The sequence below is a fragment of the Dicentrarchus labrax genome, unplaced genomic scaffold (genome assembly GCF_905237075.1).
Source record: "Dicentrarchus labrax unplaced genomic scaffold, dlabrax2021, whole genome shotgun sequence".
Lineage (NCBI taxonomy): Eukaryota > Metazoa > Chordata > Actinopteri > Moronidae > Dicentrarchus > Dicentrarchus labrax.
In genome coordinates, this window is record NW_026136724.1 from 9,574,357 (window position 1) to 9,599,074 (window position 24,718).

General features: G+C 39.6%; 1 long non-coding RNA gene across 1 annotated transcript; it reads left to right on the forward strand.

Moving 5' to 3' along the window:
* Positions 1–723: 723 nt before the first annotated feature.
* On the forward strand, positions 724–24,513 carry LOC127358659 (uncharacterized). Its single transcript, XR_007882493.1, has 3 exons — positions 724–876; positions 22,527–22,766; positions 23,660–24,513. It is a non-coding gene; the product is annotated as an uncharacterized LOC127358659 (long non-coding RNA).
* Positions 24,514–24,718: the final 205 nt, after the last annotated feature.

Below are 24,718 nucleotides of genomic sequence, written 5' to 3' on the forward strand. Positions count from 1 at the left end.
GCCAGATATTTCCCTAGGTGGAGCCCAAAACAGAGATAAAAGTAGAGTAGAGTTTTGAAGCCAGAAACATGACATCTAATCAGTTGCAAGTAAGGTCTGTGCACCAACTGCCCGGTGTAATGGTAAATAATTAACTGGCAGAGAACAGCCATGTCTTTTAAATTAGTGTTTTTCAACCTGAACCCCCAAGGGGGTCGCAAGATAATTTCTGAGGGTTGCCAAATGGTTGTAGAGAATAAAATAAAATAACATTTTGTAGCTTTTATTGTTTTTTATGCTCTATCAGACATGTTGACTGTTGACTATGAAGGTGCGATTTTTTAAAATAAAAAGTAAAACACAAATTAGTTGTTGTTCTGTTTGTGAGAAAAGCAGTGACTGACCATGAGCCAGTGGTCATTAAAAACCAGAAAATGACCCAGGTGTCCTCGTTTAAATATTTAGGTGTCCACATAGACAACCTTCTCAGCTGGAAAACACACACTGATCGCCTGTGCAATCGACTGTAGCAGAGACTTTACCTTCTCAGGCGTTTAAGACTGTATGGAGTAAGCAGCCAGATCATGCTGATGTTTTACTGGGCGATCCGAGAGAGTATCATTAGATATGGAATCACAGCATGGTTTGCCGTGCACAGCAACAGCGCAGATGAAAAGCAGGTTTGCCAGCATGCACAAAATAGCTATGAGGATAATAGGGAGGAAATAATATGAGCCTGTACAGAGCCTGTACGAGCACACAGTCATGAAACAAGCAGCAAAAATCAATGTGGACCCTCAACATCCCCTCCTTTCTGAAAATGGACCTCTACCATCAGGAAGAAGATTCCTTGACTTGTTCACAACTCGGCAGGGCACTTTTTAAAGTATTTTTACGGTAGGTAAGTTCACTCATTTCCAAAAGTAGCTTCCGTTTTACTTAGGAATATCGGTGAATTATAGTTCAAGTATAGTTTTAGAGAGACAAGCAACGAAGTCAGTCCACTTCAAAGGTAGCGCAGGGTCAACGGTCAAACTGTTTGTCTTCCCCCCATCAGGAGTGCAGTCAGTGGGCCGTAGAGAAGGTAGATGGAGCGAGATGTAGGTGGAGATCTTATCAGCACTGAGCCTGTTTTGTTAAAGGAGAAACTTGATACAAACTTTCATGTGACCGTGCAGAGACACTTCAGTAAAATTATCAGATTGAAAAGTAATCTGTATGATAACAATGATCCATGTAAAATAGTTTGTGTGATAGATAAACAAGACACTTATGTGCTCACATGTACAAACACACCACAGTTTGATCAAAATGTATAAAGTTATTAAAAAGTAAAAAATATTTTGTACATGATGATGAAAAAGATAAATCTGATATATCATAATTATAATATAATTCAAAAAGTAACTATTTATTTTATACATTTTGGAAACAATGAATCTATTAAACCTGAAATAACTAATTTTGGCCATTGCTGTAAACATCAGCATACAATATTAAAGGTTCCTTGTGGAGTTTTTGACCTCATGCTATGGAGCTCTTTTTCTATGAGTTGGTCCCCATTTTGTTCATCTGCTGCATGTGCTCGAGGGTGCATGTGCACGGCTGATGTGTTACACAATCTTGCCAATGGTTTCACGTTATTACACTGATCACCAGGTGGCGGTAACACGACAACTGCTAGCAAACAAATTTGGATTTGGACTAGACTGGATTTTAAATACTTTAAAACTCGGTTTTGCAAATGTTTTATGCAGAAGAAAATGCATTCAACACATTTGTTAGACCTCAAGAACACACAGAATGCATTTTGGTTAGAAGCACAGAATGTAAACATAACTTTTCTCTGTTCAGAATAAAACTCGACAGGGCGCCTTTAAGTTAATATGGTAAGCTAGTAGGAAACAGTTGCCTATTTACGCATCAGGTCATTGTGTGTAAGTCTGAATGAGAAATTTAAGGGCTGGTGAAAGTAACTTCTTAGGCCACTTTCTGGCAGCGGAACAAGCTCTAAACAGGGAAGTAAGATATAATCACTTTATGACGTTGTGGCAAAAGTGTTGGCAAACAGTCTGGTCACCTGATGAATGTAAGTCCAGTATACTCTTCTCTAAGCTATATTTTGGTTAAATATCTGGCTCTTCAGCTACTATTTTTGTTCTGAGCAGGTAGTGTACATTGGGTTTTTGGAGCTTTTTGACTAAAAACTTGAATGTTATTATGAAAATATTGATGAAGTGAAAGAAATATATGCTTGGCATATCCGTGTTTTGTGTGTATCCTCTAATGTGTTTGTTATGGTCCATATATAGTTTTTATTCAGCACTTTTGTATTATACAAGATCACTTTGGCAACTGAGCTAAGCTCAATGGAGAAAACGTGGATGAGAACACAACAAGCAAATCCTAAGCTGACAATAATATTCATCCAGGGTCAAACAAGGAAAAATGAAAAACAACAGATGGAACCTGCTGTAAACTTGATGAACAAACAGTGAATAAACATGCATTTTCTTTGTTTTCATCTATTTTTGGACCTACGAATCAAACTAAACTGGAACTAGAATGTTTATAACCCTTTATTCACTCTTTCACAAAATGAAGTGTGCATGCTCTGTATTTGAGAAAACCTAGAGATGACTGATGAGCTTCAGGTAATGTTTCAACCTCAAAACTGACACCCTAACATTTTTGGAAGTGAACCCCTCATATGCTCCAACCACCGTGCCATAAGCCATCTCCTGGTAGGAAATCGTAGAGAGTATTGGGGCCCAAATTCATTCCTTGTCAAAACAGGACATACTACAGCGGCCATTAAATTGGAAGGAATGTTGGGAGCACGTCTCGTAATTTCACTCTCTGTCTCTCTTGGCCTCTACCTCTCTCGTTTGCTTTTGGAAAGGCAAAATGAAAGACAGGCGCTGGTTCGCGTGCTCAGGGTCTCACCGCACTGAACCCTGAGGGTAGAAGTGTGTGAGTGAGTGAATGTTGGGTGATGAAGGGCGTTTGGAGGGGACAAGGAGCATATTTCACAGGCCAGACAGATCAAAGAGTGACAACATGGTTGATTATTTAAAGTTTTCTTTCTTTACCTATTTTCTCTCTCTTTATATTTGTCTATCTACCCTTTTCTCTCTGTTATTGGGCAACTATAAAGTCCACTGATCTAATTAGGGCCTGCTTAAAGAGATCAAGTGGAGCCTCATGTGGAGAGAGAGCTTGGAAATAAGTAGTTGTTGTTTTTTTTGGACAGTGATTTGGAAAATACCCAGCTTTACGGGTAAAGAGGAGACTTTTCTGTCATTGCTGCTCTTCTCCCCTCTCGTCTTTGCCGTTTGACAGCTGCTCAGGCACGATGTAGCTCAGAGGTTTGATTCTGAGGACAAGATTTTATCTCTGACAGCTGTCTGAAAGTGGGACATCTCACCAGGTCTCCCAAAGGTGCGTCACGAAAGTCATATAAGGTGATAGCACGGGCATTTGACAGGGACACTCAGAGATAAGAGGCGAGGCAACAAGTGAAAGATAATATGCAAGTGTACACTGCAACTGGAAATTAAAGTTTAATGGATTAAGAATACAGGAGGTTTAAAGTTTCATGCCAGGCTTTAGATAGGTAGTGGATTATACACATGGGAGACATAAAAGGTATTTGATTTCCTGCCAAAAAATGTACAAACGCCAGAATATTTTCCACACTGAGCAGCCACATATGGCTGATTAACAAAGGAGAGGTGCTGGCTCTCACATATACGCCACACATATACAATATGCTCACCATTCAGCCCTGTGTAAAACATGCCAAGTCATCATGGTGTCAGCTATTTAACTACCATGTGACAGAAAGAATACAAAGGTAATGGTGGTCAACTTGCACTTGGTTAAAAGTGCAACAAGATGCTAAACCTGATAATGTAGCACACACTGTCATCTTGCTACCACAGTTTTACAGCAGCAGTTGGGTTTTGTTTGGGTTGTGGTATAATGTTTGTGATTTTACTACGACAAGGGGTGTGGCTATGCTCAACTTCACCACTCATACGCATGCACACACACAAAGGCACGGTGCTATTTTGCCAGTCTAGTCATGAAAATGTGGAACTCAATATTCAGATCCTGTTTTTTCCTCTTCTTCCCTTTGTGTGGCAGCTGGTGACAATTTCACAACTATTGCATAAGGATTAATAACCTCTGCAGGATCAACATTAAGACAGAGGTCACTGGTTCAAATAATTTCTTGTAAAGCTCTAGCTTGCTGCACCAATTATTTGAAATGTATTGGAAGAGTATAAAGTTATTATGGCATTATATTATATCTTGACAAATTTGTACACAAATAAGTTTAAGTGTATCAACATGTCATAATGTATTATTAATCCTTTTTTATAAAACCTTTTTTAGCTTTGATTCTGCAAATGTGGAATGAAGAATTTAGAAGACTTAAAATGACTCTGACTTAAAATGAGAGAAAACATACAAACAAACACACAAGAGGAACTGATTTTACTACTAGGGCTAACAACCAAACTGGTCCAACCAGCAACTCAACTGGAGCCAAACTATTTCCCTCCAAAACTGCTGGGCGGAGACACAGGTGCAGAGGGTGTTGGCAAGTTTCCCTTTCTGCTCTGCAGGCAGGGGACATTTCGCAACAGATAGAGGTACTTTTCCAACTCAACTGTAAAGCCTGTCCGGGAGGGTAAACCACTACTGGAATCTGTGCCAGTGTTTTTCCTTGCATTCCTCTAGAAGATGTATGTTAAGATGAATGTCAAGTTGTAGCAGAGAGGCAGTAATAAAACCAGTGGTTCAGAGCTTTTATTATAGCCTGACTTGATGCAAATAAGATTAAATGAATGAATAAAAATAAGAGAAAAACCTGTTTCCACTCAAGAGCCAGGAGTCACTATAGTGCAAGTGTAAGTGGGTGTGCCTGTGTACCTTAGCATACAGTATTTGCTCATTTGCAAATGCATACAAGCATTTGTGTATGTAGCTGTGTGTTTAAAGCCTGTGACAAAGCTTTGACCCTGAGTGTAAGATAGATTTAAATTTATTATACCTGTGCGTGCAGGCTACAGTTGTAAAGTTTACAGTAATGCCCATAAATCAAGCTATTCAGGTGGTAATTAAATCTTCATTACAGACAATAAACTTCTGGGACGTGTACACTGCTCTGTAGGAATGTTCCTATGTCAGCAGAGATATCAATTTACACAGATTATGAATTTATTGATCTGTTGTAATCATGCTACTATGCTCCCAGCTGTTGTTTTTGTGAGCCAAAAATTGAGGAACAAAATATTTAATTGTTTACCCTTCAATTGGGTGCCATTAAAAAGTTTGGTGTTCATTCAGATTTGTGCTTGCTTCCTTTTAATGCAGACGACCTTTTTAATTACTGTTTCTTTAAGCAAATCTTTGAAACTGTTAAAATGATCTGTTAAATAACGATGCTGCTTCAATTTCCTTTTGAGATGTTAAAAATATTATAGAATAATTTCCTGATGTAGTAGAATCCACCTAAACTCATGTCAAACAAACACTAGTATCAACAAAAAGTATTTATTCTGTGTTTATTGTTCCAGTATGTGTTCTATTCACACTAAGAACCAGTGTTAACAGTAATGTAAACATAATACATAATAAAGACTTAACAAACTGTAAAAATCCAAATAGACACTATTATAGAAATATCTCCTCGCCTCTATAAAACAAAGTTTAGGAGTCAGCTTGACTATTTCTGGCTTACGATAAAGAACTCCACCCTCCCCCATGTGCACGTGAGCAGGCCACTGCGATACACAGGCCAAGATAAGATTACTCCCTCACACTCTCTGTCTGTCCTCCCTCTCTCCTCTGTACTTTACTCTTCCTTCCTCCCCCAATCTCTCTCTATACCTCACCCAACTGCCTCCATCTACTGTAACTCCCCCCACACACGCACATACACTCCCCCTTTCAGTACATGAACTGCATAGTACTCCAGTACTCCCCGCCTGTCCTGCCTGGTCATCAGGAACACCATACCTCATTATATTTCTCGTTATCTCTTTCTTTCTGCTCTTACTCTCTCGTCACACCTTCTTTATCTCTCTCAGTTTGGTTCTTACAGGGTTAATGAGTCATCGTGAACCTCATGGCCCCATTTAAGGAACACATGGAACATTTTATCCTGCATAGAATCATGGTGTATTAGTGTATTTTAACATAATGATCAATTGATTATTTTTTGCCAAATTAGCCAAGATCTTAACAGAAAAAGATTGGGAGCTTACTTGCTAAATATGTCATAGCATCAATAAGAATTCAAGGAGCTTCACATTTTTTTCACTGTGGCTAATGCAATAAATACAAGCTGCCTCGGAAGTTAGATGTGTATTTGCATTTGTGTGATCTAACATCGATGACATCTAACACAGTATGTGATGGAATCTGCAATAAATTGATAAAATGTCAAGAATGACAAGGTCACCTTGATGATTTGTCCTCTAACACTTCATGGTCTTATGTCAGGCATTTGGTCAGCCTGAAGGATCGCTCGGTTGGAAAACTTCTAAATTAAGAAAGGCAAAAAAAGGAAGTGTGGTTTTTTTTTCTTTGTTTGTTGGCCATCTGTCAGAGTGCCATGGAAACCATGGGTGTTGGCTTTAGTAGCCACAGATGTCCAGAGGGGTTTGTTTGGTGAACACTGATGACATAGCTTCACTATCTCCTTTTATTCATCCTCATTTTGTCCCCAAATCATGTGCGTGCACAACAATGCAAGAACAACAGCGACAATCAACGAGTAGACCCACTGTCATAAACGCCTGTTGCAACCATTCAAAACCGGAAGCGCTGACAGTGACAGCATGAGTCTTCCTTCATAGTTAGATGTTCTGACAAATTTAAATAATTTAATGTTTATTTATACCCTATAGGCTGTGCTTACTCCAATGCTCAAGGCTCCATGGTTGCACATACTGTAAGTCTGCAGAATGTAATGGTTTTCATAAAAATAATTACTTCTACAAACTGATGAATTTGGAGGATTTTTCTTGTCTTTGTTAAACATATTGTAAATGATATGCAGTCTTTTATGATATTATATTTTTGTAAATGAATCACAGACCCAGATGCCAAGATATTGGCATGGTATCATTTATGACCATGATATTAAAAGCAGTCTCTGTGGAGATATGCAATATACTCTGTGTCTAGATCTCATGTACTTTATTTGCATTATGTAGTTGTATCTCACAATGGGCTGGAGGTGAATGTACAGTATAAATCAGTATCATCTGCATAAAGACAAATTTAACAATCACACATGAAAGAGATGTATCATTTGTCATAATGTTTTTAAAAGTAAAGAATGATCAACAAAGACTTTTGGTAAACCAGTGATAGATGCACAACATTTCTTATTGTCTAAATCGGTAGTTAAATAATTGAAATAGCTGATGTGGTGAAATGATTGCTTTCGAAGAGTGCTCTGACAAGAATGCATTCAGCTGATTATATGGAGAGACTTTTAAGAGACAAGACAACTTGGAAATTGTTAAGGTCACTTCAGTATCCACCCTTAATCAGAGGAACCAAACGAGCTAATTTCCACATACTGTAATTGCTATTTGCGAGAGAAGCACATGTGATAGCAGCAGGATGTCTGTTGAAAGCCAATATCCCTCTGACTTAATGCTAAACTGCAATTAGATTACTTGGAGGTAAAGGGATGGTGGATGTATTTTTATTGAATTTGACTGCCTTCCAGAATTTGGCCAGGTCTGAGAAGGAACATGTGAATAAGTTCAAGTCGTATCCTGACTTGGCAGCTTTGACTGCAGTTGTGCATTTGTTCCTCAGATGCCTAAATGCTAACCAGTGGGTTGGATCCCCTCTGTGGTCACCACCCAGGTTGTATTCCTCTCCTTAAAGTGTGCTGCCAAGTCAGGAGAAAACCAGACGGTCAGTCTAACTTTTATTCTAATCCTTTAGCCATGTTTTTAGTAACTCTATGGATGGCAATATCGGTCGGTCAATCAATCAACCGCTTTGGTCCAGACTGAATTATCTCAACAACTGTTTGGATTGCCATGAAACAGACTGTACAGACATTCATGGTCCCCATAGGATTAATCTGACTGACTAGGTCAAATGTTAAATTGGTCCAATACTACAGAATTAATGACATTCCTGTCAGCCTCACTGTACTTTGTGTTTAGTGCTAATTAGCAAATGTCAGCATGCTAACATGTTCAACTAGGATGGTTAACATTATACCTGCTAAACATCAGCATGTTAGCATTGTCATTGAGAGCATGTTAGGATGCTGATATTTAAAGTTTGCTCAAAGCACCGCTGTATCTGAGAACACCTTCATAGAGCAGCTAGCATGGCTGTAGAATTAGTCTTTTCCAAAGACACATGCTTGTTTATGATGAAGGACAAAGGACCGCAATACTTTTCTTCAATGAGTTAGCGCATATCTGATGTCACATTTCCCTTGAACAAACCAACACAGTCTTCAAGAAAGGTTTGTGATGGCAGCTTGGATGTCTGGAAACCAATCGAAAATATATTGTTTGCACTGGAAAAAGGTCAGCAGAACTGTAGAGTATAGGTGATTTTACGTTAATAGGCTAAAACATGCGAAACAGTCTGCATGGTCATTAAAGCAACACACTGAGACTCATTCTGTGTCAGCTAAATTTTAAGGAGCTAGACTTGATCTTTACTCAGCAAGATCTTTTCTGCTCTACAGGGGATGGTGACTTTATGAGTATAAATCAGCAGGAGACCATCCATTCCTCAGACAGACTTGACAGCTCAGCTTTGCCAAAACGGCCAAAAAAAGGGCAAACTCCAGAATAATTTTAAGTGCTCATGACTCCAGGATAAGTCAGCCGACAAATTTATCCCTCATTAATGATAATAATACCCTTCTAGGGCTATTTTCAGCCAACGGTGGTTGCCATCAGATACATTTTTAGCCTGCTTAAATGCTCCATGCTTTTTTCCAACTCTTAGTTTCTGAGGGAAAATAGATGCTGGTGAAGAGACCTCAGACCGCAGCATGGAACTACGTCAGGCCCATTAAAACGCCAGAAGTTCACTAAGTATAGGGAGCAGTCCTCACGTCGCACGCCGTTCCTCTCTCTCTCTTTCTCTCTCTCTCTCTCTCCCCCTCTTTTTCTCTCTCTCTCTTTCTTCATGAGTATGCGTGTGGTGGTTATGAAGTCCAGGTTTATTTGTCAAGTCAACAGGAGGCAGAAAGTTTAGTGTGATGATGTAAATTGACTGTCATTCGGTTGGTAGACCATCCCTCGACTTCTCCCAAACTAGGAATTTTGTGGTCTACATTTAGCCCTCTGCGTCTGCATCACTGCTGTGCTATGAGTGCATTTTAGACACAGAACGCCTAAACTCGCTAATACCCAACACAGTGCATCTATAGGATTGATGCAGAATGGGAAAACACGTTTTTTCCAATTAGCAATCTTTGATCACTTTTCTCAAAGTCCCGTCTTACAGAAGCATCAGAAGGAAACAGGAAACTCAATGTGCAGGTTGACTTTCTTACTCTATACTAAATTTAGCTTTTGGTAAAATATATGTATTTATCTACATAGGCCAGGAGATAGGAAAACAAACAGTAAGCATTTTGAGCCAATTTCCCCTCACACCATGACTCAGTTTCTCACTGTGCCCCATTATTTCTGCTATATATAGAGATATTTTACACAAGCCGCAAGGACAAAAATACAGAGGAAAAAGTTTGACCCACACCCTGTGTACATGGTGACCATTGAAAGTACATAAAGGAATAGGATTCCCTGACCCTGCCACAGTGAACTGCATAGTAGTAGGTGGTAGTGTGTCAGTTTTACCACTCTGCCAGGACATGAAGTCTTCCTAACTAAACTTTATTGTTTTGTACACTGAGGAGACATATTTTTGCCAATTCTATGATAAAAACATGGTTGTGGGATGTCAGAGCCAAACTCTGCTTCACTCAGTTGACAAGACTCTTTTCTTAAATATTCATCCGGCCTTGGCCCCTGCCTCTATTGTCTCCAGCTGGAATATTTGTCATAGCAACCACACAGATTTGAATTTTCATATTTTCAACCCAATGTCAGTGTTCGACACTACTATGTTGTACTTGATCTTGATCAACCTTTTTCTGTTATGTGATATTAGTACAATTTCTTTGTTTTGAGGTGCTGTTTAAAGGTCTAGTGGTGTAGTTGCAGATCCCAACTCCGTCGCTTCACCCTCTCCTTCCAAGCGCAAAGGAGAAACTATGGTGGCTGTGATAGATAGCATCAAGAGTTGCATTTACTCTGATTTACTGTTCCACTTAAAACATATTCCTAAACCGATTCCCACTAAAAGGCCTGTTTTAAACAGCATGACTTTATTACAAGAATGTGCAACCTCTGTTTAGGGATTTTACATATTTATTGTTGGGTAAGGTTAAGTGGCAATTCGCCTTGCCTAACACCAAAATGAACACAGACTCATATGTCATATCATAGAAACGCACACATGACTTGCAAGTTTATTGCAAAAGGATTGATATGAAGAGGAAATGAAAGGAAAACTAACTATGCTAAATAACAACCGGTGCAGCAGGATGGACATAATGCTTGGTTGTGTTTTCATGTGTCCAAAACGTGTGACAGCCATTTTTCTTTTAAAAGTGGGCAAAGCCATCAGTGGATGTAACACACCTTCTGACAGTCATCTGGGAGGTTCACATCTTTTGGGTGTCAGCAGCTCTGAACTGGTTTAATTACCACTGGTATGACATGGCCATGACACGGGCGGCTGTGAGTCAGGAGGTAGATCGGATCATCCAATAATCAGAAGGTTGGCGGTTTGAACCCCAGCTCCTCCCGCTGCAAGTGTCCTTGAACAAGATACTGAACCCCAAATTGCTCTAGATGCTGTGCATTGGTGTGTGAATATGGACAAATGGCTGTTACTTTCTGTTTGTGATGGGTTTTGCAATCGGTGTATGAATGTGTGTGAATGGGTGATTGTGGCATGTAGTGTAAAGTGTTTGAGTGGTCGGAAGACTAGAAACGCGCTGTTAGTACGGTTCATTTACCATCTAACCAGATTTGTTTTCACTAATGGAATTTGTGTTGAGATTATTTCAACTTGTCATACTGGCATATGCCATTTTTCAACATAACTACACCTTGTACTTGCACTTAATTACTTTTTTTCCCATCGTATATCCTGTTTTTGTCATAACATTTTGAAGATCTGCACTAAGTATTTATTTACACATGGTGTTTGAGGTATGACTGAATACACAGACACTGATAAGAAGTTGATCGGGTAAACACATGCATTGCAAGATAATCGTCAAAGATTACCTCATAGCTTGAGGCATTTGCATACTTCCACAGAAACAAGAAACAAGGGCAGAGTAAACTTTGCTCACATTACCCTTTGGCTACAATTCTTGGCTTGATGCAGTGTGAACAGGAAGAACCAAGACAAGTTCTTACAATGAATATTTGGTCATTTGTCATAATGCTAAAACTAATACCAAGGGACTTTCCCTTTCAAAACTATTGATACTTTCTCAACTTGTGGCGTGCATGCATATGGGAAAGTATCTCTGTTTGATTATCCACCCAAAAACCAAAAAACATTGTTGTGACAATGATTCAGAAGGATAAAGGGTAGATCTGAATGACTGTAAAGGTGCCAAATGGCACAGTCAAATACAGATGAGATGACACAGCTATTTTAGTACGATGGGGGTTTTTTTAGGGCTGGGCCCAGGGACTTTTCTAGATGAAAGCTTCTGATATCTTGAGAGGAAGGGAAAGGGATGGGTATCAAAGGAAATGAAAGAAAAACACAACATGACAAACAAGAACTACTGCGTGGCGAAAGGTAATTCATGTATTTTCTTTGTTGGAAAAGGTGTGACAGCTATTTTTCATTTTTCAGCCATGCCCTTCGAAGGACATCAGCTGATATAACACACCCTCTGTTGTCCACACCTCTTGGATGCCAGTAGCTATGAACAGGTTTGGTTCCAAAGAATGACTTAAATGGCCATGTGTCAGCATACATAAGGTTGATTTCTGTGTTGTTTTCACCACTGAAATTACATATCATTATAACATCAGTCAAATATCCACAAGAAGTACATTTATGTTAGACAGTTCAGTACTTCATGGTTTACATACAAAGCCAACGTTCAGTGTCAATGCAGACAGTTGTGTGCACTCTATGTAGTGAAATAGAAAGTAATGGTGTGGAGGTCGGGGTGGTGGATGGGTTTTTAGCATGTCTGACTTTCATGTGGGAGACCAGACTTTGTTTCCCACCACAAACAACTAAATACTCTATGATCCCTAACCTTAAACTTGCAATACTTCATTTTTTTGCCTGTAATAAGCTGTAAACACAGCACACCACTGACATATTATCACCTTTCAAGTTAATATGGCAAACATGTTAGCTATTAGTTGCTTATTTGCACATCCAGCAAGCACCTAAAGATTGTGAGTCCAATATTCACTCTCCTTTTAGCTCTGATTTTGGTCTCCACCAAGTTTTGAGGTAAATATCTAGCTTTAAGTTCACCAGCTAGTAGCTAACTTTGTCTGTCTCTTGTTTGGTGCAGGGCAAGTAGCGTTGGTTAACGTTAGTGTTAGTCGGTTTTAAAATGATGCCTGAGTAGTGCAAGTGAACCAAAACAGTTAAGTTGGAGGTTGTAAAATCAGGTTATCATTCTCTGTATGTTATTATGAGCAAAGCCTTTCACATACGCATTGTTATTTTGATCCAATCTTTAGCAATATGACTAAATCAGTCTTGTATGGCCATAGGGTTGTAGTGCTACCTGCAAACATAAGGTTCACTATGCTGAGTATTGGGAGTTAGATCACAATCATTGTGGCAAAAATTAGGAAAACAAGTATTACCTTATCTGTATACCATATCTGGCCATTGTCTTTGATTCATAACATATTGCAAGGGGTGTCCTGGTTTTTTTTATATCTAGACACTAGTTGCATGTAACCACAGCTATGATGGCATCAGGTTTGGTTGCTATGTTTGTAGCATTACTCAGCAGTGTACACTATGGTTTGAAGGGTGCAGGTGTATCTAGTTTTGCCAGACAGGGCAGTGAGATTATTTTACAATGTAGTTTGGCAGCTTGTTAAGTCTCATTATGAATTACATATAATAATTTATGACAATGGAGACTAAGTAGGGCAAGGTCCTGGCTTTATACCTATTACCACTCTAATGAGACTCCTCTGCTTAAAGTCTGGAGAGCTTGTGCGGCCAGGTTGTCATCATACAGTAGTAATAAGAAGGGTGTAGTTCAGTTGGTTAATCACATGTTGCTATTGTTGTGTAAGTTACTCTGATGTCTTGTGATGAGTGTCCACAGGCAGTATTCAGACTATAACCAGAACAGCTTCAACTGAACAAACCTTCAATTAAGACACACTCTCGTCATGCCAAGCTCTCTCTCATCTTCTTTTTTCTCAGTTATTTAACCTTCATGATATTTCTTGTCCATGATTGTGGGATACTGTGAGACTGAGGCATTCATTCATCTCATCCCATTTGTCTCACTCGGCTCTGCTTCCATGGTAATATTCACAATATTGTGGTGTATCCTGTTTATTCAAGCCAAAGAGGACCTCAAAAACCCGACAGTGAGAGGACATTAACCTTTATTCAGTTACTTCAGTCCACTGAAATCGCATATATGATCAGAGGTCAGATTTGCCTGCCACTGACAGACACTTTCCACAAGAAAATTCCTTAGTTACTCCAAAGTACACTTTGTTTGCACCCTGCTAAAAATAAAAATGGTCTGGGGAGAAAAACATCATATATATACCTTATAAGGTCCAGGCTATTGGGGCCTTTATGGTTGCATATAAAAATAAACAAGCGTGCTGTCATCACAGAGGCTGTTATATTATAAAGCCAGGCAATTAAAAATGTGCTGATAGTAGCAGGGCAGCAGCCGAGAGCGGAGACGGTGCCAGGACTCCATATGTGTGAGGCGAAGATTGAACTCACAGCTGAGGTCACAGGAAAGAACAGCACACGTGGGCATATTTGGTGGCTGGCATTGTGTAGTTTGTGCACACTGGTGTTTGTGTGCAGATGATGTGCATGCGTTTGAGTGCGTGTATATTTACTTCATGTGTCGGTATGCAAATGCTTTATAATGTTTGCTTACCCTGTGTATGCTACGGGTTTGTGTGTGTGTCTATGAGTGTTAGCAGCACGGCAATTACTGTAAAAAAGACTCCCATTATGGTAAAGATTATAGGCTAAGTTCAATGGCTGCATCGTGACAGCTTAACTGGGTGTGAGCAGGGCTGCATTGTTTGGTTTCTACAAGATTTACTCAGTTAGAATGAATGGCGTCTCACACACGTACACACACTTGTGTTTGAGACGTGCCGTGTGAGCAGGCTTATGTACTCAATCACTCATCAGCGCTGATGACAGGTTGCACACACACACACGCAGGCTCAGAGCTTCACACAAACTCTGTGAATATGCAGCAGCCTTTCCCAGGAGAGTGAGTTCACACTTCACACTCTGTATTCTGCCGCCAGGGTGGCCTGCACCGCTGCCCAACACCTGCCACACTCTGCATTTTGGTAAACAAAAAGAGGAAATTCTATAAAATCATATATAGGGTTTGCCTTTCCGCTGTTGTGCTTCCAACTGTTGAAACTAAAATTAGTTTGGGAAATGCTGCACATGAATTTTGGTCCAACTGATTTGCAGCACAGGTCTTTTTAAGAGGCGGTTCATGTTGCAAAATACACAAACGTGAAGTAATTCGTGTTTATACTGTAATCAAAGCTTTGCTGAGAAAGCTGAGAAAAGCGCACTGTGCACATTTCCACCACAGGGTTCTTTTCTACCACGGAGGTCTGTGTAAACACGTACATTATGTTTTATCTGCACATAAAATTTAAAACTAATCATTTAGAGTTCATTTTCATGTATGGCCATAGCACAGAGTGCAACTTTTTTTTTCCTCACCTGTGCCTCTTTGGTAATGCAATGACTCGGCATGCCACACAGTGGAAGGAACCGCATGATGTAGCAGAGCAGAATCATTGGTGTCCAAATTACTGTTTGTGTTTTAATTATCACATTTAGAATTATGGGAGTTTAATCTTTAAATTAGTCAGTTCGTGCAGCCATTTAAAGGCTTAAAGAGGCTATTTTTAGCTAGTGGCATTGCTCTAGGGATGCTAATGTCAGTTGGTCAATCAGTTTGTCCACCACATTGGGTCAAAGTGGTTTTTTTATTCATTGGACAGTAAAGACAAATCTGACTCATAGATCATGTGTAACAAAATAGTCCCTTTTTTCCTTTAACAATGCACAAAAATGCACAAGAAATTGTACAAGAATGTATAAAAAAAGTGTAAAAATGTATAAATAATGTAGTGTAAAAGGCTCAAGAAACCCTAAACCTTGTTTGCTAGGACACAGTTGAAATAAATACACATGCACACACACCCAGACACACACACACGAGCAAGTCATGAGTCTACTGTCTGTAGCCTGCAGCATTTAGCTCAAGACAGGGAGTGAACTCACTCACAAATAAAGACCAGCAGGTGAAAAGCAAACCAAACAGAGACTTGGTGTGTCTGTGAGTCCAGTAGTCTGAGCAAGCAAGAGTCCTGTTTGATAAATGATGTCACCGAAACTCGGCTTGAAGAAAGAAGCAAACACTACCGTTGTGCCGAGTCATAAGCACACACACGAAAATCCACACAGATCCGTGCCGCCTTTGCCTTCCACGCTGTGGTGAGGTCATCGGGTAAAACCCTCCTCTTTGAATTCTTCCTTGTCTGTGGTCATTTATCTTCCTTTTTATTATAATTTATAATTATTGGAAGCTTCAGTAATTCTACCTTTACCCATGTCATTAGGCTTTAAAATGTAGCTGTTAGGTTGGTCTTTCCTGGAACTGAAACTGTATTTTATTTGGCACAAACTAAGGAAGAAGAGGACAGTTAGGACGAGCAGCTAAAGGCACAAAGGTTAAAGAGCCACACCTACAGAAACTGTGTACAATCAATAAACAATAAGGAGATACTCAAGGATTCCAGCTTTTGCATAAAAAAGACAGATTTTGGAATTCATTCTTTTAATTTCAGTCCAGATAATGACAAAGAGGAGGTAAGGAAGCCACTTTGGGCAAGGCCCGTCATTTGTTATTGTGCATGGATCCTTGTCCGTATAATCAACAGGGTGGAGTGCCAGAGGGTTTCACCGAGGGCCTTTGTACTATCTGGTTATTTGATCAAAAAGTAAATAAACAGGGATGAGAAATCATGTAGGACAAGGGAGGAGTTTTATTTACACCTTATTGCTGACGTAGAAGAGAATGAATAGCCTTGAAGGGAAACTGTATTTGTCTGTGTGCATCTACTAGGGTTAAAAGACTAGGCTGATCATATTCAGTATTTTGGTTGTTGTCAACAAATCCTTGTTGAAAAAATGGAAAATATAGAATTACACCAGCCTTATAATTTAATTTAGGCAAGTGTTCTGACTACACAGCATGCTGCTCCACCAAAATTGCAGTATTTAGATGTTTCCTTTTCTTTTTTATTTGATTCAGCACCTAAAGCTAAGTATGAACATGCTCACAACCAGTCTACACACTTCATGCTCAAAGCTGGACATTTGCAAAACGAATTACCTCTCACTAAGAACACACAAAGGGACAGAGAGACGCTGGGACCTAACCACACTTAATATGGTTCTTTGCAGAACACATTTACCTACAGTCATCTCAAGCTTTCCAAATGAGCCGAGTAACTGATCCTGCCAGCCAGCTGGTGCTGACGGTCAGTGGGTTTTAGACGTGACGAGAGGAGGAAAGGAAGGAAGGGAACAGAGGATGAAGAGTATGAGGGACATATTGAGGTGGTTACACCTAGTGCTGCAGTAACTCTGAGTAACTGCCTCTCTTTCTAGCTCTTTTTTAATTATTTTATTTTGCTGTATTTACACAGTAGTTACATTGCTAGGCACTTATGCTAATTCAATTATGACTCCTTGAGGAAGAAGGGATGGGAGGGAATATTACTTTAATTGTTTTAGTATTGATATTAGTCACCTACCAGGCTGACAGACCTCTTGTATGGTAAACAGCTTCAATTGCCAGGCAACTGATGCCAAACCTTCCTGTCTCACTCCACCTTTCATCACATATACCTTTCTCCTATGTGCCTGCTTTTAAACCCCTACTCCTTCCTACCCCCCCCGTCGTGCCTGGACCCGTCTCTGTTTTATGTGCCCGAGGAGAGGGGTGTACGTCTCTCTGTCTATGTCTTTACCATGTCTGAACCGCAGGCAGCACACGCGACTTCTACTCCTCCATTAATGCCTCCGGATCAGGAACAGGTGGTTAATATAATTCCATTTGAAGGCTTTTCCAACGCTGGCTGCACGCTCTGTATGCAGGCCTAAAGTGGAAATATATATATATATATATATATATATATATATCCTGGTACTTGTAAAGATTGCGTGATCAAACATGTACTTATAAGATGTCATTATTGGATTAAACATATTAGAGGGAGTGTTCTGATTTTCACAGTTTAGTGAGTGAATGTCACGCCTATATGATATGAATCTATCCTTGCCACGCAAGTGCAACATTAATCTGGTTAGACAAAACAACAACATGCTGTGGAGTTTTGCAAGACATAACTCAGATAAGGCGATCTGGCTCAGTTTCATTTGTGTTGTGGTGGTGTTATGCCTGTGTTAAATTGTAAACATGAATGAGTAAACAGAGGTTTTCATCATCTTCCATACCCAACAATAAAAAAATTGTCATATGCAGTGTCTGTATATAAACAGCAGCAGATTCTGCGTTAATCACTGCAGAAGAATGCTGGAGTCACATGAGCATGCCTGTAGATGGAGTTTATTTGTTTATCATATCGTTATGGAGATCATAAAGCTGATGCTGAAGGCTAAATGCAATCTTTTCAGACTAGATTTATATTTTTGGCAGCGTTATTGTGGTGACATAGCTAGATAGTATAATAAGACCAGAGTCTGTTTTCCCAGCAGATAGAGCTGCTGATGGTCCCAGCAGTATTCAGATTCTTTACTTAGTGTAAGTAAAATTTGTAATACCACACTACCCCATTACAAAAGCCCTGCATTCAAAATCTTCCTTAAGTAAAAGTAAAAGTATTCATTATGCAGCTGAAATGCTGCTGCCAGTGGTAAATTGTTATATATTATAACATTAGATTGCTATTAGTGGTGCATAAGCACATAAGACGCATTTAATTGTTGTAGCTAATCTAGGTTGAGCTGATCTTTACTACTTTTTATACTCTCCGGTAGTTTAAGAATAATAACGAGCACCTTCTTGTGCTTTTAATTCAGGTTCGAGATAGAAGCTCATTATGCTTTGCATCTTATTGTAAACGTTTTGCCTGACTGGTCGACTGGGTGTGTCCCAGTGGGTGGGGCTATTAAGTTCCAAAAAAGAGAGTACAAACTGTACCAGAACATTTTGAAAAAAACGCACATAGCAACATAGCAGCACCTGGAAAAATAATGGCTGAGATCCTGGCACTGATTAACGAACTTATGAAACTGCTGCGTACATTATGGTACTTTATATGGGGAGTAGAAATCTTAGTTAATAGCCCTTTAAGATCCTAAGGATTCAGTGACTGACGTATTGCTTTGTTTGTAGCCAAGGTACAGTTTACGAAAGAAAGAAAGAATGAATAGCGATGGGAGATTACAGCATAAATGTGTAAGTTAAATAAGTAATTAAGTGTTTAAGAGTCTACCAGGTCATTGCAGGGGCACTTAGAGAGATCAGCAATGATGGTTAATTGAATCAATTGAAGTCAATGAAAATGACTGTGCCGTGACTTGATGTCTGGATTTCCACAGAAGCAATAATGAGCTGTATGTGATCTGTACATTAAAGACCAAACATGGAAAAGACATCAGACCTGGGTCACCTTTGGGTGAAGAAAATTTGTCTTTTTTTCTTTCCTGTGTGAGTCCATGTTGGCTTAGGGAAACCTTCAAAGCGAGTGAAGTAATGCCAATTACAGTACAATGAAGCTGATGTTATAACCAATAGAGTTTGACTACTTTATTAAAAAATAATTTCTTTTGAGAACAAAAAAATAAAGCTCAGCTGGACAATTTGTTATCAAAAGAGGCCGCATTTCCCCCATGTTTTCACAATATTTAGATGATTTGCCTTCATTTCTGTATGACCATGCTTTGACCTCTTGGATGGGACAGAGAGAAATGCAGCCCACAGCAGATCCAAATGGTGAAGTGATAGTGATGGAAATGTGAAGGGAGCCAGCAAAAAGGGGCCTGTGCTTTAGTTGGAGGTCGACCAAGACTCGGAGCAGAGAAAACAGGGGCAGGGGAGCCGCTGCAAAGACAGTTGGGATATTATCCACACAGGACATGTATGCTGAGGCTGATTTATAACAGCAATGTGGAGCTTGGCAAGCTTTATTCAATTTATTTTTTATTTGAAAATCTGTTTTCTGCCTCCTTAAAATTGTTTGCTGGATTTCTGGCACAGGTTTTGTAAGAAAGTCATAAGAAGGAAATTAAAAACCATTCACAAAGACATTTTTTCAGCATAGAAATCATGATTTCAAGAAAGCTTGATGTGTGCTCCTCCTTCTTTATGTGGTTTTCAAGAGGCGTATACTGACAGAGATAGCCATAAAATGAAACAAAACAGGTGCTGCTGGGAGAGCTTGAAGTTACACAACCAAACGACAGGCAACAATGAATACAAACATCAAAGACCACAGTGTGGTCACAGGTCATGATCATACATGCAACAGAAAACATAATATATATCATCCACAAGTATCAATAGTGCACTTACAGGATTCTTAATCATCACATGCACACCATAACATATCCTGTGAACTGTAAAGTGACAAGCATCACTTTTTAAAAGAAAAAAACAACAAACAAAAGAGAGACAATAAAAATATATTTTTTCCCACAAAGAGAAGGTATAAAAAGGTTTAAATAATAAAGAATGGGTTATACTGGACTGCACTGTTGCCCTTACTATTATAAAGTAATGGAAACTTTAATTTACTGTTTAACTAAATACAATTTTTGGTACTGGCAAGTGGTCTTAAAGCTACGGTGGCCGACAAGGGCAAACAAGCCGCAAACGGCAAAACGCTGCAAACACGGGAATGATGCAAAACCAAAAACACACAAACACATAAAAACAAGTGCAACAGAAAAACGCAGCAACAGAAAAATGCTGCAATCACAGCAACGAAGCAGAAGCAAAAACTTACAAATATTATAATATTATAATTCTTCTACAATATAATATTATCTTCTATTATAGAAGAATATTTTTCTATAATATTATAATAACATTATTTAATATTATTATAATATTATAAAAGATTACGGCCAAGTGTTTAAAAAAGACATAAAGGAAAACGTACCTTTTTACTCTCCTCTCCAAAACTTAGCCTACTTTCTTCTTCTTCTTCTTCTTCTTCTTCTTCATGTCTTTCGGGTCTGGTCCCACAGGACTGGTCCATCCCTCAGGTCGGGTCCCCCTAGTGGCCTGGCGCACTTCCGTTTTGTAGAGTGAATTTGCAGCGTTTATCTTTTGCAGTTGTTTTGGGGTTTTGTGTGTTTTTGGTATTTGCAGCATTTTTCTTTGGCATTTGTTTTGTGGGTTTGTACGTTTTTGCTTCTGCTTCGTTTCTTTGATTGCAGCATTTTTCTGTTGCACTTGTTTTTATGTGTTTGTGTGTTTTTGGTTTTGCATCATTCATTTTACAGCCCACAACTTTAACTTTTTGGGTGTCACAGCTCTCAACAGCAAGTATCCAGACACAGGCAGCTGTTTTAATTCAAAAAGCTCTGATAACCCCCCTGTATGCTCCCAGGTCAGCACAAAACAGACAGTTAAAACAGTTGAGGTTAGCAACTTGCTGGCAAACAACATGGAGCATTTAGCAGCTAAAGAGCCAGATATTCCCCCTATGAAGTGAGGACCAAAACAGAGCTAAAAGGAGAGAGAATATTGGACCTACTTTTGTTATGTGGCCATAATAATAATGTTGCTTGTGTCCACTAGATGTGGAATTGTTTGCTAACATTAGCCATAATAAACGTTATACAGTGATAATATACCAGCGTTTTGTCCACAGATTGTTGTGCTGCCCACAAAGTAGCCAACCTTACACTGTCCTATGTTGATGTGTCGTAGCACAATGAATAAAAAACAAAGACTGCACAATTTTTTAAATGGTGGCTGATAAAATATGCTGCGAGTACTCGACCACTCAGAAATGCAAGACCCTTCCCAGAAGTTACTGTACTTCTGGAAAGTAGTACTCCTCGAGCAGGGACTTTTTTGGGGGTAAAATAATGTCCTAATTAATTTAGACCCCGGTCCTCGTGATGGAAACACACTGAGTTTCTCAAAAGGTTCCTAGTCCCTGGGGAATGTCTTTAGTATCTGATTAGCCATGTTTTTTTAGGCCTTCCTTGGAGTGGCCTGTCAAGTTGATTGCCTTAATTTGCCACACCTGTTGTAGTTAGTTTAAATGGCAGGGAACTGTTAATTGACTGTATCTTTCCCTGAAGAAGGCAGTCTGTCACAATGTCTGCAGGCGGGATCCAGCTGAACTCCATTCAAATTTCAGCACTTTTTACTTGGCTTGATTGTCTTCTCTGTTTTTTCTCTGCTGTTTATACTAGTTAACAACAGATTGATGGCTTTTCACTTTGTCTCCTGTAAAAATTCAGACATAAATAAGTGAAATAATAGACCTTGATGTAATTTGCCATAGGAAGTTACAGAAACTTTGATCAGGGACACATGCTTCAAGATTCATGGCTGGTCTTCAAAAGAGTCTTCTGAAGTGCTCAGGATATAAGATATCATTGCAGTACTTTTTTGCAAAATGTTGCTTGATCTCTCGCTTTCCCTCCCTCTTTCAAACGGTATTTTTGCTGCTTTACCTTTGGAAAACTGAATAATGTAATTGAATCACCAGACTTCCCTTAAAAGTGAGAAAGGCCAACCAGTATAATCAAATAAAAGTCCCTGGTTGGGTAAAGTAATTCACGCAGAGTAATGTGTGCAGCTTAGGTGCCAAAGCAATGACTAACAGCTGATGAGTGGAAATATCTATAACATAAATGCGTCCAGTGCTGTGTGCTGCTTCCCCCCTCCTCCTCATACTCCTCCTCCTTCTCCTCCTCCCTTTACTCCCCTCCCTGTATCCCTCCTCCCCTCCCTTCCTGCTTTTCCCGCCAACTGAAATTTTCTCAACTTCATTTCACAAGAATGCTCTCTCCCTCTCTCTCTCTCTCTCTCTCTCTCTCTCTCTCTCTCTCTCTCTCTGTCTCTCTCTCTCGCCCTCCATGTGTCTCTGTCTCTCTCTCTCGCCCTCCTGTCTCATTTTCCTTTATCTCTCACTCTCTCTATCTCTCCTCCGTCGAATAAACAGATCTCACGTGAGCTCCTCTTCCACCCCGTCTGCAGAGGGGACACCGCCCTGTCTGGCCTCTGTGGCGACCTGAGGTGCACCGTGATTGGCTGAAGCAGGGAAACTGCAATGGGAGAAACCGCGAGTGGCAGACAGGCATAGCCAGACAAAAACACAGGGCGGCCTGCCAGCTACTGTCCCTGAGGGATGAGGACTAGAGATCGAGAACACGGACTGAGTGCCTGGCTGGCTGCTGGACAAGTCAGTGTGAAGGGTTTCACTGCAACACACTGTACATCTGTTTTGCATGCACATTGTCACCACATGTTGAATACTTACAAAGTGCAGATGATTATATCCTTTAAAATTAAAGTATTTTATTCTTGACAGTCAACCTAAATATCACATGGTAACATTAATTCCAGCAGTCATTCAAGAGAAGATGTTACAGTTTTTAAACAGATATCAAATTTAGGAATGAAACCCTTCCCTTGTGGACCGGCTGAGTGATGAAATGATGAGACATTTCAACTGATGACAGATGCTTGAAACGCCTCATGGAAAAACTAACTAAATCACGGTTTTTGTCAGTTATAAAAGAGGTCTGGCAATCAGTGCTCTAAATGTGAGTTTTCAAAGCAACATGAGACAGCAGGGCTCTATTTTTGCCTCATGTTGACATCTCAAGTAATCTGTTCCCAAAGTGCAGCTGCATCCAATCAAAAGAGCTGCAAAATTATTTAATATGGCAAGAACTAAAAGTCTTAAGAGTTGAGACAAAGAGGAACAGTGGTCACAAATTGAAATCTAACCAACGGGGATATTATGAATATTAAATGTTGCCTGACAGACTGAGCAGCTCCCTCACTGCTGACTGATTAAGTCTCTAATTAACTGTTTAATTGCCCTGCCGTATAACTAATTGTCAGGCGGTAACTGCAGTAGCTGATGTAATGAACAGCGGCATGCTCGGTCCTGCAGGTGTACTGGAAAGGACTTGCCTAATATTGTACTGATAATTCAGTAGTTAAGGCTTTAAAGGACCAGTGTGTAACATTTAAGATGATCTATTTGCAGAAATCGAATGTAATATTCAGTGCTATGTTTTCATTAGTGTATAATAAGTACTGTTTATGTGTTTTCTTTACCTTTAGAATGAGCTGTTTTTAACTACAAGGGGAGTGGGTCCTCTTCCACGGAGGCTGCCATGTTGACCCATCATGTTTCTACAGTAGCCCAGAATGGACAAACCAAACACCGGTTCTTGATAGGGTCCTCTGTGTTTTTTAGAGTTGAGTTGAGTTTCATGAGTTTTGTGGCCGCCGTAGTTTATTGCTACATGCTTTGAAGGGAGACCAAGTAAACATTTCAGTTTATGGTCACAATTGCTGGTTTCAAGTCTTCTTCCATATGACATAATGTACATTTTGTAAATTATGGTCCCATTAAGAGTAAAATAAGAATACTTTAGGGCGTGGCTACCTTGTACTGGACAAGTCCCTACCATGGCATGTCCTGAGGGCTCTCAGTCAGAAGAGGTGTAGCGATGCCTATCCTCCCTCACCTCGAAACTATTCCAAATATGGCTCCAAATGTGGTTGCCAGAACTCAAGGCTTCAAAAAAACAATGGGTGATGTCATGGTGGGTGTGAACCTATTGTGACGTCATTCATTGGTTTGTCGAGTACTGATTTGTGTATAATATGTTTTAAAATCACACCACTAGCTTAGCATTGGTCATATAACCATAGTCATAAAGTGCTGCTGAATCACCTGGGAAGGGCAGGAGCTACTAGAGAAGATCAGAAATCATGTTCAACTCAAACAAATAAATAAAAGTACAGCGCATCAGTTCTAACTTTTTTAAACTGTGAGAACACAAAACTTGCTATTATATGTTATTGTGAGTTTCTTTTTTTCCTCCTGCATTTTTAATGATGATCAGCAGATCACAGCGAAAAGTTCTGTAATCTGTCTTCTTGTTCTTCTTAGGTCCTTGTTTGTTTTATGTCTTGCTAAAGAAAATATAAGCCCAACCCAAAATATATTTTTTTAAAAATTTAACAAAGATGAGTTAGGTTGGGTCACTGATGGAGAAACAGAAAGAGAGTGGAAATGGATGAGGCAGACAGTCAAGACATTTGCTCCAAGGATCTTGCAGACATCCCCCTGTGTCTCAGCCAGTCTCTCCCTGCCACACCCTAAATCTCCCT